The sequence below is a fragment of the Eleutherodactylus coqui genome, chromosome 5 (assembly GCF_035609145.1).
Source record: "Eleutherodactylus coqui strain aEleCoq1 chromosome 5, aEleCoq1.hap1, whole genome shotgun sequence".
Lineage (NCBI taxonomy): Eukaryota > Metazoa > Chordata > Amphibia > Anura > Eleutherodactylidae > Eleutherodactylus > Eleutherodactylus coqui.
Window position 1 is genome coordinate 158,867,903 of NC_089841.1, and position 13,546 is coordinate 158,881,448.

Genomic DNA, 13,546 nt, shown 5'->3' on the forward strand with positions numbered 1-13,546 from the left:
CTTACCACTACAGCCAACGGACCGAGACCATGTCATGTAAAACATCCCCAGATTATAACAGAACCTCTGCTGTACTTGTACCAACACACATTTGGGCAAAAGGCGTTCCCGTGGTGTCCCCCGCCTCCACATACGTCCATCTGATATGAAGATGGAGTATCATGATTCATCCCTCCATAGAACGTTCAGGCATTGCTCAACTGTCCAATGACAATGCTCCTTGCACCATTGTAGACAGGCCGATTCATCTTTTTTGAAAGAACTCATCAGACGTCTGCAGGATGAATGGAGGGAAATACCAGCTGGTGTGTATCAGAAGTTAGAAGGAAGTAGGACACGTAAATTATCCGATGTCATTAGGGCCAAAGGAGCCCCGCTAAGAATTAATATATGCAAATAAATACTATTTTTGATTGTTGCTCAGATGTTACTTTGGTAGGGTGGTGTATCTCGGGGTATTCAGTCACCAAGTGGACAATACTGAGATGGAAGCTGGTATGAATGAAATATAAAGGGGAAGCGGTGGATCGTGCAGCCGTCATTAGTGTCATTATCATCTCATAAAGCGCCGCTTGTCTCTGCCTGAGTTCTGCGCTTCTTGTACTGCTGTGATTTGCTGTTTTGCTTTAGTTGGGGTTAGAGGTAGAGCGTTTATAGCTCGTACGGCAGTTTGAGGGCCCTTTGCTGGATCCAAGAAAAGCTGAAAAAGTCAAATTCGGTGGGGTTTCAGCACTGGGACACACATCAGTCTGTGGGGTTCATTAAATGGTAGGTCCCCTTTATAGAGGTTGGCCCCTGCATTGTATACCTCGGCGGTTAATGTAAATGATGTGTATGTGCCACTTAGTAACAGATCTTTATTTTTTTTTTCTTCTCTGTTGCTTTGCTTTATTCTTGAAGTCATGGCCCCTTCCTCGGCCAACTTCCTGTACAGTTTGGGCAGCGCTCCTGTCTCTAAGAGCCACAAAGCCCTCCACAGTGCAGCGCCCCCCTATATTGCCTCCCTCATCTTAATCCATCACCCAGCCCGGGCTCTCGGCTCTGCTAACGAAACCAGACTGGGCGCCTCCTTAATTTGAACTTCTCATTCCCGCCTCCAAGACTTCTCCAGAGCAGCACCAGTCCTCTGGAACGCACTACCAAAGGCTACCCGAGCAATCCAGGACTCGCAGAACTTCAGGCGTGCTCTAAAAACGCACCTCTTCAGGGAGGCATACCGTATTCCCTAAACAAACCCCTCTGTACTCCGCCTGATAACATGCTCCCTGACCTACTGACTGCAATCCCTGCTAGCCATCATAAACCGCTCCTGCAGTCATACTGTTTCTGCCATCACACGGCTAAATGTCTGACCATTGTCTGTGTGTATATCACCCCTCACTCTCCACCTCGCCATACCGTGCACATCTCCAGCCCTTTACCTTCTGTATCACCCCATTACTTGTAGTATGTAAGCTCGTTGGAGCAGGACCCTCACCCCTATTGTTTCCATCAATTGATTACTATGTAACCGTGGTTCTGTAATTTTTGTATTTTGTCTTTCTGTATTCCCCGTCTATGTAAGCGCTGCGGAATATGTTGGCGCTATACAAATAAAGTTTATTATTATTATAAAATGGCTGCCAACGTAGGGCATGTGACCAACATGGCATCTTGCCTCCTTAATTGATACTCTATGCACTTTCCAACTGCGAATGTGCAGACCCTGGATGCCGGGATTTGAGTGCTCTATGTATCAATGGAGGAGATATGATGATCCGTTAGTAAGGAACATATACACTTCATTTACATTATTAGCTGAGAGTTAGAATTAAAGTGGAAAAACCCTTTAAACCCAGTACCAAGTAAACTTGTCATTAATTACAAGGTTCTGACTTACCTGATAATTCTGAGCTCCTGACTGGAGGGTCACTTTAACAAAGCCTAACATTTCAAGAAAAAAAGTTCTACAAGGCCAAATTGTTAAATAATAGGGATGAGCGAGTATACTCGCTAAGGCACTACTCGCTCGAGTAATGTGCTTTAGCCGAGTATCTCCCTGCTCGTCCCTAAAGATTTGGGAGCCGCCGCGCGGCTGACAGGTGAGTCGCGGCGGGGAGCAGGGGAGAGCGGGGGGGGGGGGGGGGAGGGAGAGAGAGATCTCCCCTCCGTTCCTCCCGGCTCTCCCCTGCAGCTCCCCGCCCCGCGCCGGCCCCCGAATCTTTAGGGACGAGCAGGGAGATACGCGGCTAAGGCACTACTCGCTCGACCCGCACAACCATGGCATTCTGCTGCTGTGGTTTTCTGCTCCATAACCAGCACGGCGCCTAATATTCTGCATCTTTAGGTGCGTCATGCAGAATATACTGCACATATCAAAGACCCCTTAGGCCGATCTCACGGGTGTTTTTTTTTTTTTTTACAGTGTTTTAGCAGTCCTGCGCAGTCCGTTTTTCCCCTCATTGTTTGTATTTCCGGTGCAGTTGCTAAGTGATGATGCAGGTACCCGCAGCCCATACCCTATGTTAATTGCATACGGGCTGCGGGTCGGACGCCTGTATTGACTTCAATGGATACCGTTCGCGGCAAAATAGAGCATGCTGCGATTTTTCTCCTGCTCCTGGAATACGCAATTTGTGTCTGCGAGTGTGAAGGAAAAATCAAAAGTTTATGCCTTTCAATGCCTGCGTTTTGCCTGGAATCCGTCCACAATTAGAATGTCGTACTGAGATATTCTCCCATTATTCGGTGGCTGATGCAGCATGCAGCAAGACTCCATATGTGTCTCTTCCTTATACAAAGATTAGGTTGGAACTGAAGAGCTCGTTCCCAAACCAGTTCAGGCCATTTTACAACGTTTTCAGGAGAGTGAAAAAACTCTGAACAAACCTATGGCCGGTTTTATATCTGTAATGGAACCTCCAGCCGGAGATTTCGTCACAGCTGTGACTGAAACTACCTGAAGAAAAAGCGCTGCATGGAGCACTTTTCCTGTTCAAAAGCTGGGCAGAAAGCAGGCGGACCCCATTTTAGTCAATGGAGTCCACCCAGAGCTGTTTGTTTCTATCCAAAGCTGGAACTATTTGGCTGCGGGGATTCCCCTTTCCTGTTCCCTGAATGGAGCAGGCAAAGCGGACACCCCCCCCCCAGCACAGGTGTAAAAGCAGCCTATGTAGTAGGTTTGGTTCTAGTACCTGAATATATGTAGTAAGCTTGTTTCTGGTACTGTATCTATGCAGTAAGCTTGGTTCTGGTGCCTTATTTATGTTGTAAGCTTGGTTCTGCAAAATGGAACTATGTAGTAAGCCTGGTTCTGGTGCCAGTTTCTAGGTAGTAAGTTTGGTTCTAGTACCTGTATCTATGTAGTAAGCTCATTTCTGGTACTATAAATATGAAGTAAACTTGGTTCTGATACCGTATTTATGTAGCATGTGTCAAATGATTTTAAAAATTTAGACTAGTGGAGGTCCACAATCTTCATACAGCCCACGGCCCAATTTTGCCTTAATCCATCCCTTGGTGAAACACTCAGGGATTATGCGAATGGCACACACCAGGTCCCAAGGGAGAAAGGATCAATAATGCACATTGCTATCTCCCTGGGTCCCACAGAAGTGAATGGAGCACTTGTGAGGCATGTGCACCACCAGTCCATTCCGTGCTATTTTTGTGATCTCTGGGGTTCCCAATTGTCAGATCTCCAGTGATCAAATATTTATCATTAGAGATGAGTGAACGTACTCGGTAAGGGCGATTTCGCAATCGAGCACTGCGATTTTCGAGTACTTCACTACTCGGGTGAAAAGTACTCGGGTGCGCTGTGGGTGAGCGGGGGGTTGCAGAGGGGAGTGGGGGGGGGGGGGAGGGAGAGAGAGAGCTCCCCCCTGTTCCACGCTGCTACCCCACGCTTCGCCGCGCCCCCCCTCCTTCCCCCCCGGAGCACCCAAGTACTTTTCACCCGAGTAGTGAAGTACTCGAAAATCGCGGTGCTCGATTGCGAAATCGCCCTTACCGAGTACGTTCGCTCATCTCTATTTATCATCTATCCACAGGGGGATCATAGGTCGATCCTGCTTCATACAATGCAGGTGTTGGCTTTTTCTTACAGCCGACAACCGCTCCAATAAGTAGCACCGCTTATCTGAGCTTTTAACCCTTTAACCCATCAATTCTGACAGCAGTATTTAAATACCCCCTTAAAGGCCTCAGGGCTGTCATTACAGATTGCCTATCAAACCATGCCTGTCTTAGATTGCCTGTCAGATCGCGGCATAATGTAATGCTATGCGCTGGTTGAACCAATGTGATGATTGTGATTGGCCGCAACTCAGCCAATTCATAAATCCCGCCTCTACAACACAGTGTCTGTTGATTGGCTGAGCATCAGTTGAAGAACCAATCAATGCAGCGCTGGATAAACCAATCACAGCCATTACATTGGTTCATCCAGCCCTGCATTGATTGGCTGACCAGCAGTCGAAGAACCAGTCGCAGTCATCGCTTCCTGGAGGCCGGATTTATGAATTTATATAACCAAGAAGTGATGTATGAGCAGCCGAGGACTGCTGGATGCGCGTCGCAGATGTGGAGAGTAGCTGGAGGGACCTGGACTGAGCCTGCTAGGTAAGTATAATAAGGACTCCCCCGAAAATAATACATAGTGCATCTTTTGCGGCAAAAATTAATTTAACACAGAGTTTTATTTTGGGGGAAATACTGTATTATTGCTTAGTGCTTTTAATTTAGAAAAATACATTATGTTGTGGAAATACAATGTGCCCTCTTAACAACAGATAACTATTCATATGTAATGTATCTCACTTCTTATCCCAAACACAGTAAGTGCAAGTCTGTTCTTCTCACAGGTTACCATCGCCCTCTAGTGTTCTGTCACTGCATTTCAACTCTTACTTTCTACCTCACAGTATGTGAAAGAGGTACAGAATTAGTATCTCCTCTGTTTCCAGAAAAACATGGGTAAGTTGTTTCCAGTCTTACTAGCTGTATAATAAATTAGAGTATGTCTTGAAGGCATATTCTGCGTATGATCAGTAAATAGACTTTGTGAATATGTAGCTGGGTCCAGTGTGGAAGCACAGAGAGTATGTGCTGTAATGTAAGGGACCGTTCACACAGATGCAAATTTTTCTGCAAGACACAACGGAATCTGCTGTCATGGAAATCCGATTTTGATTCACAATTGCCGACAGAATTCTGCTATTTTCAATTCTGCATCAAAATCAGCACGTTAGACATACGGATTTTGGTGTGGAATTTTCCGCAGCATAGCAAATTCTGTTGCATCCTGCAGAACAATTTCTGATGTCTACATACACATATTAGGGTTTGTTCACATTGGCACTTTAGGAGCAGGAAACCAGCATCCAGTGCTTGAATGGAACGGTCATGGGATGGGTCCGAACAGATCCTATTGATTATAATAGGGTCTATTCAGTTTCCGGCCGGGCTTCCAGTATGTTACAGGATGAAATAGAGCTGCATGCTGGGCTCCATGGACTGTTTTTTAACATAATTCAGTGATGGAGGTTCCAAAAAGAACCTCTGATGCTGATGTGAACAAGTCCTTACATATACACCCACTGCTCACATATTTAGTACCTACCCCAGGATCTGAGAAATAGTAATGATTTCTTAAAGTGTCAAGTGGATATGAAAAATAACTAGCATGTGAATTTAGCAAACACAGTTAGGTAACAGAGTTAGGGGGCTCAATTTTTCTGCTCCATTTGGGGAGCAGGGAAATAGTATTACCTGGTGGAACAGATCTGCCTTATGATGGATTCGAACGGTGTTTAATGGACCCCAATTGGACCAATGTACCTATTTCATACGCGCCATCAGACTCTATACATATGGAAGTAGTAAATTCCAGAAGCAAAGCTTCTAGGGAAGGATCTTTTTTGTACACATGGGGCCCATTGAACAGTTGGACTATGGCGGTGCACAGAGGCTGTGTGGCCTCATAACCTGACAAATAGGCCCTATGTACAGGGTGGTGCCCTAAGGGAGACTCTTTAATCACTGCCAAAGGTGACTTTACTAAATATACACTAATGTGGTTTGGGGCTGTGTTCTCTCCATGTAATTCTACCGACAGCACGCTGCTCCATTATAGCCTATAGGGCTATACACATGGACGTTTTTTCACGCAAGCCATCGGTTGGAAATTCATGGCATGCCCTAACCTGCGTGTTTCACAGATGGGAAATAGGACCTAATAATGCATGTTGATATGCAGTGTCCGTGCTGTCTGATGGGTCTCTCAGATGCAACTTGTATTTACAGCTAGTGTGCACCTAGCCATAAGCTGCCCATACACAAGATAGAAGTCTGTCGGAATGGCTGATTGTGAATGATCGTGTGACATTCACGGAAAAGAATACGAACAATCATTAGGTACGGACGATCGTCCATTAAAATCTCTGGCAATCAGGATGTGTGTTAGATTTTTAAAGCCAACAGTCGCTGGTGATCGCATGTGTATGGGTCACTAGCATACTCATAGCCAATGCATCAGAGTTGCGAATCTGTGGGAAGAAAATAAGAGGGCAGCCACAATTAACTTTTGTGTGTTGGAACTTATATATACACACACATGCAAAATTCCAAGAAAAAAGAGCAGCACTATGTGAAAATGGCCAATCCCAGGTCAGTATATGATCCTGAAGAATACACAGCAAGCCAAATCCCAGTAAGAGGACTGAAACCTATTTTTTGGGTGATCTATAATAATTTAAAAAAAAAAAGTATTTAAAGGGAATTAGTCACCATCTTTTGCAGCCCTCACTGAGCGCACCATAAGGTAGTAACAATCACACTGATTACAGTGATATGTCTGCTGTGTGGATCTGTGCAGTAGTTTTGGAGAAACATGAATTCTTTTTAGTACTTCCCAGACACAGAGCACTAGTCTTCAATATTCATGAGCTACAGGATAGCCACACCCACCCGCCCCTCCAGCCAATGATTGGCAGCTCTTTCTATGCACAGTAAGGCCTTGTTCACAAGGGTGCTGTTTTAGCACAGTATAAGAAACCACGTAATCTTGTAGATATGATACCTTTTAATGGCTAATAAAAATGCATGATGTTACAGCAAGCAAGCTTTCGGGGGGTGTCTCGCATCTTCGTCAGGCTAATGAATTAAACTAGTTTGGATGGCACACAATTATAACATACAGATTCAGAGGGGAGGAGAACACATTGCTATTGATCTAAATAAATGTTCACACACAGAAATTTGAGACTGTTTTGCACTCAGAACTTAAAACAACAGACAAAGAGAGCTAAGACATACATCGTAAATCAGTCCACTGAGCTCAGGGCAGTTTTATGATATGTCTTATCTTTCCTTCAACCTGTACATGGAAGGAGATGCAGCGCCACCTAGTGGATAGCAACATTGTTACAAGTTCTACAAGATTAGTTGGTTTCTCTCACTGAGAACAATCACACATTGCTCTACTGGCCAACATAGTACAAAACCTTTTTTTCATTTAGCGCAGTATAGGCGCATGAAAAGATCGCGGCTATACTGTACTAAAGATTACGTGAACGGGTGATTTCAAGCTATTTTAATTAGCTGTGAAATTGCCCATTTACACTATCGGAGGTGTGTGGTGCGTGTTATCCAGCTCCCGTAATAAATAATAATAATCTTTATTTGTATAGCGCCAGTATATTCCACAGCGCTTAGAGAGTCTATGGAAAGCTTGCATCAAAGATAGGTCAGGACCTATCTTTTCTCTCACGACAGACCTTAGATGTGAGCTTTAGGGCGCCCACCCACTGGCGATTTTTTTTCCTTTGCGTTTTGCGTTTTTTCTCAAGAGCAATTAGTTTTGAATGTACTCCTGTCCACTGGCGTTTTTTTTTTCAGTCCGTTGCAATTTTTAACATAGGAACTGTCAGTTGCATATGTGTCCTTATTTTTCTCTTAATGCACCCATGAATGTCAATGGAAATTAACGCAAAAAGCCGCGAAAATGCCGCGAAAAACGTGCCGAAAACGCTGCGTTTTTCACGCACGAAAATCGCAAACGCCAGTGGGTGGGCACCTTTACAGTCGCATGTTCTATCTTTGATTGGTGCGAGTATTTAGCGTGTCTAAAATTCCTTCATGTGAACGCTTCTATAGGAAACCATTGTTTCTAATAGACGCAATCTTTTCAAGTGCCTCTAATGCGCTAAAATAGCACTCGTGTGAACGAAGCCTAAGGGCGCCTACCCACTGGCGTTGCCGATTTTCGTGTGTGAAAAACACAGCGTTTTTGCGAGTTTTTCGTGGCGTTTTTTGCGGCTTTTTTGCGCGTTTTCCGTTAATTTCCATTGACATTCATGGGTGCATTAAGAGAAAAATAAGGACACATATGCAACTGACAGTTCCTATGTGAAAAATTGCAACGGACCGAAAAAAAAAGCAAATGGACAAGAACACATTCTATGCTAATTGCTCTTCAGAAAAAACGCAAAACGAAAGGAAAAAAAATCGCCAGTGGGTGGGCGCCCTCAATGTGCATTCAAAAAATTGCTGGATTGTTTGAATTTGAACGATAATCGTTCAGTGTAAGCACTGCCATTCATATCATGCAAGCATGAAAATCATCGTTGGCTCGTTCACTATTCGTTTGGTGAATGCCTGAATGATTTATCTGCCTGTATAAACAGGCTGCACAAGTGAATGAGCGAACTCTGACATTGTTTGCTCATGTGAATGATAAGTCGCATTGTCTAAAAGCACCCTAATAGGAGCAGTTAACCAGTGGCTGAAGGGCGGTGTGAGTGGAGTTAGCCTGCAGCTTCAAGTAGTCCTCTATGTATTTGCTGCTACTGATAAAATGCAAGTTTCTCCCAAACTACTGCACAGATGCACACAGCAGACATATCTGTGTAATCAGTGTGTCTGCACTACCTTGAGGGGTGCAAGCAGATGATGAGAGTCTCTAACATCACATAGATTTTTCGGTCTGAGGGTGCCTACCCACTTGTGATTTTTTTTCCTGTGATGTTTTGCGTTTTTTCTCAAGAGCAATTAGTATAGAATGTGTTCTTGTCTATCTGGGGTTTTTTTTCCGTTTAGTGGGGTTTTTCACATAGGAACTGTCAGTTGCATATGTCTCCTTATTTTTCTCTTAATGCACCCATGATTGTCAATGGAGGGCTGCAAAAAACGCGCGAAAACGCCACGTTTTTCGCGCGCGAAAATCGGCAACGCAAGTGGGTAGGCGCCCTGATGCAGTAACACTCTTTTTTTCCTGCAGAACTACAAATTGTAAAATGAGCCAACTACAACACCTGCTCAAAGTAGTTTTTATCTGTTTAACCTCTTAAGGACGCATGCCTTTTTTTTCCATTTTCATTTTTTTCTCCACCGTTTTAAAAAAAATCATAACTCTTTTATTTATCTATGTAGCTACCTGAAGACTTGTATTTTGGGGTACGAGTTGCATTTATCAATGGTACTATATAATGTACTGAAAAACTTTAAAAAAATTCTAAGTGGAGTGAAAAAAAACCCACGAAATTCCACCATCTTTGGGTGCATCTTGTCTCTACGGTGTATACACTGCAACAAAAATGGCATGATAACTTTATTCTATGGGTCAATACGATTACTAGGATATCAAATTTATATAGTTTTTTTTTTGCTGTACTAGCTTTCTTTTTTTCAAAGAAATTTTAATTTTTTTTCTGCTGCCACCTTCTGGCCGCTAGAACTTTTTAATTTTTCTGTCGACATAGTTGTGCGAGGGCTTATTTTTTGCAGGACGTCCTGTAGTCTCTATTAGTACCATTTTGGAATACATTTGACTGTTTGATCGCTTTTAATTACATTTTTGCTTTATTATTTAGATTCCTTTATTATAAATATGGCAAAAAGGTTTTTTTTTTAAACTTTTATTACTTTTTATTTTTAGTTGTAAAACTTTTTAAAACTCTTTTTTACTTTCCTTTTTTTTTTAGTCCTTGTAGGGGACAAGAACTTGTGTTGTTTTGATCGCTCCTGCAGTATGATGTAATGATAGGCACTCTGCAATAGCAGCTCTGGGGCCCTTCAGAAGGCCCACAGCTGCCATGAGAACTGCACGGCAACCTGCAATCTCATTGTGGGGGGGGGGGCGGTATGGGATCCCCGAACATCGGTCAGGGAATTTAATTGACAGCGACATTTAAAGGGTTAACAGCTCCGATGAGGGCCGTGGCTTATCGGAGCTGTTGTGGGCTGGTGTCGGCTGTAAGAAACCCCTCCATACATACCCTGAACCTGCAGGACATAACTGCACACCCTGCAGCGTAAACTTTTTCCTCTTTGTATCTGAGTTCAAAAAAACTTACTGCACTATTGCAATACTTATTATTGCATGTTTACTTAAGACATTTTCACATGGGCGAAATGTCAGAATGAGTGAAAATGCCGAATTATGGAACCAATGATTTTCAATGGTTTCATTCTCATTTGTGATGTTTTCACTCACGCAATGTTACGTGGGGGGAAAAAAAAAATCGCAGCATGTTCTATCTTTTTGCGATATTGCTCATTGTTTTCAATGGAGCTGGCTGCAGCAGCACTGGCCCCATTGAAAGCAATGAGAAACTCTGTGACCCTCTGCCACAGTTGTGACAGCCATGGTGGGGGAATCCCTTCATCACTGACAGGGGTATCGCTTCATCACTGGTGGGTGCGAAGAGATTCCCAGTGGGGATGAAGGGATTCCCCGTAGTGATGCAAGGCTGTTTTCACATGAAACCGCCTCAGATCCACTGAGCTTTCACATGGTGGAAAGTGCGATATCGGACCGTGAATCATGGCCTGATATCACACTCGCCCGTGTGAAACTAGCCTTAGACAAGCATATCATATGCCAGTCTGTGGGTACTTTCATATGTAGCGATAATCATTCACATGAGCAGACAATGATGTCACAGTTTGCTTGTTCGCACGGGCAGTCAGTTTAAATACAAAAATATATATATTTACAAGATCGTTTATTCATTCAGTTCCCTGAACCAGTGAATAAGAACAACTGAACGAGCAATTAGCGAATGAGCCAAAAATTATTTTTATGCCTGTATGAAATGAATGATAAGCAAATGAATTATATTTCACTTGTTGGCCGTGTTTACACTCAGCATTCAAATGTGAATGATCTAGCGATTGTTTGAACGATAATCATTCCGTGTAAAAGCGCCTTAAGTAAACTATAAACTGGGCTGGTCTCTCTATATATATTAGTCACATCTAGCAGCACCTCCATGTGCCAAATTGAAACTTACAATTTCAACTATAATCTACCCGTTTCTGGTGTAAATTAGCGTGAATGTGACGGGCCACACACGGATATGCCTCCCAACGTTAGGTCATGCCCACTTTCAAAAAAAGTGCCAGGCTAGACCTAGAAGTTCCAAAGTAACAATCTCGGTGCGTGCGCTAAAATTGCACCTTTTTTATACTAGAAATCTGCCACAGAATGCATCATATACGTGCCCCATTGTGTCTGCTAGCTACAGGGGTACAACAATACAAAAATGTAATCTGTGCGGTAAGCAGTTCAATGAACATAAATCAGTCATTCCCATTATATGCTGGCAAGGTCAGGCTTTATTCCCACAAGCGCATATAAGGCGCGGTTTCACGCCCGGGCGTATATATGCTACCCATGTGAAGCATTGGTTTGCAATGCATTCCTTCACATTGGCAATTATATGGCACATAAATACGCCGGCAGCATGATAAATAGAACATATATGCGGCCGGCGCATATACGCTCAGCCAAAACATAGTTCTGGAACTATGTTTTGGCCAGTATACGCTGGCGGGTCCCATAGACTCCTAGGGGAGCAGGGAAAGAGCAGGGAGCGGAAGCTTTTTTGCAGCGTCCAACGCTGCAAAAAAGCCCACAGGTGCCTCTGTATAGGCATTGGAAGCCATCCTGAGGATTTTGGCAGAGCGAGGGTTTTCTGGGGTGCGGCATATTTTTTTTAGCTAAAAACGATGTGTGAATGGACAAGAAAACGCTGACCGTGATCACACACAAAAAGCCCATTCAGGCTCTTTTATGGAGCGGGCGTGAAAACGTAAAAAGAACGTCGCCGTATATCTGCTCGTGGGAAAGAGCCCTCAATTTGTAGCGGAAGCAATTCAAGACTTGATCATAGATGAGCAGTAGGCAAGTGGCAGCAGACTTTCTATTGTGTCTTCATTCAATTCCGCTTGTGTCTGATGTTTAGCCCCCAGGGGGCAGCACTGGTAACAGACATGAAAGCATTAGCCTTAACATCTATAAATACGTTTTATTGCAGAAATGAAAGTGTTAGAACGCAGACATAATTCATTAGCACATCACTTTAAGCTAAGTTAAACAGAAAGCTGGACTATGTTCCCACGCACTGGGTACAGTACAAGGCATGGGAATAGGCTTTACAAAGCCCCATTACATACATGACCTCAGTATGTGCAGTCAAGGCCCAATTCACACTACATGTTACATGCAGTTGGTAGTACATTTCTGAACCTCTCCCCCAAAAAGGTCTCCAGTTGTTTCTCCTTTTGGTATAAAATTGTAGCAGATGTCTGTCTAGATACTGATTTATATAACTGTACTGAAAAACGTGTGCTATAGAACTTTTCAAACAGGACCCCAAAAACCTATACATTACCACATTGACGATATGATGGACCTGTAACAGGTATGGGAGGTCGCACTGCAATGTTTATCAGAAATCTCTCCCCATGTTTAACCCTTTCCAATCCAATTTGGATCCTGTTTTCCTACGGGGCTTACTCTTTTTCTGCCATTATACAATGGCGCTATATGCTGGCTAAAGCCAGTACTACATGAGGTTACACGTTTGATAGGCTCCGACAGCAGAGAGGCTGGCAATATACAGTAAGAAAACCTCAACGGACGTCTTCCAACATCGGAGCTGTACAGCCTTAAATCATTATGTCTTCAGAAGTCAGACAGTGGATTAGAAAGGATTAATAGTAGAGATGAGCGAGCATACTCGCTAAGGCAAACTACTCGAGCGAGTAGTGCCGTATGAGAGTACCTGCCCGCTCGTCTCTAAAGATTGGGGTGCCGTCGGGTGGAGAGCGTGGAGGGGGTTATCTCTCTCTCATCCCCCCGCTCCTCCCTGCTCACTCCGGCAACTCACTGCTCTCCCCTGCCGCCACCCGAATCTTTAGAGACGAGCAGGCAGGTACTCGCATAAGGCAATACTCGCTCCAGTAGTTTGCCTTAGCGAGTACGCTCGATCATCTCTAGTTAATAGACCTCTCAGTTTAATGTGACTTCCGACTATCACTCAATATCAAATGTAGCGGACAAGGTACAAAGGGTTGGGGACCTATGTGGTAAGCTATATTTTGTCTTATAATGGAAGCCAATGCCAGATGGATCAAAGTATAAAGCTATACATATGCATTTTGCCCGCAGAATATGTTTGGATTCATATGAAGAAAAAAAAAAGTTCACTAAAAAAATAAAATTTAAAAAACGGACCCGTAAACCGCATGCCATCAGTATGTCTTTTATGAAAATCTGATT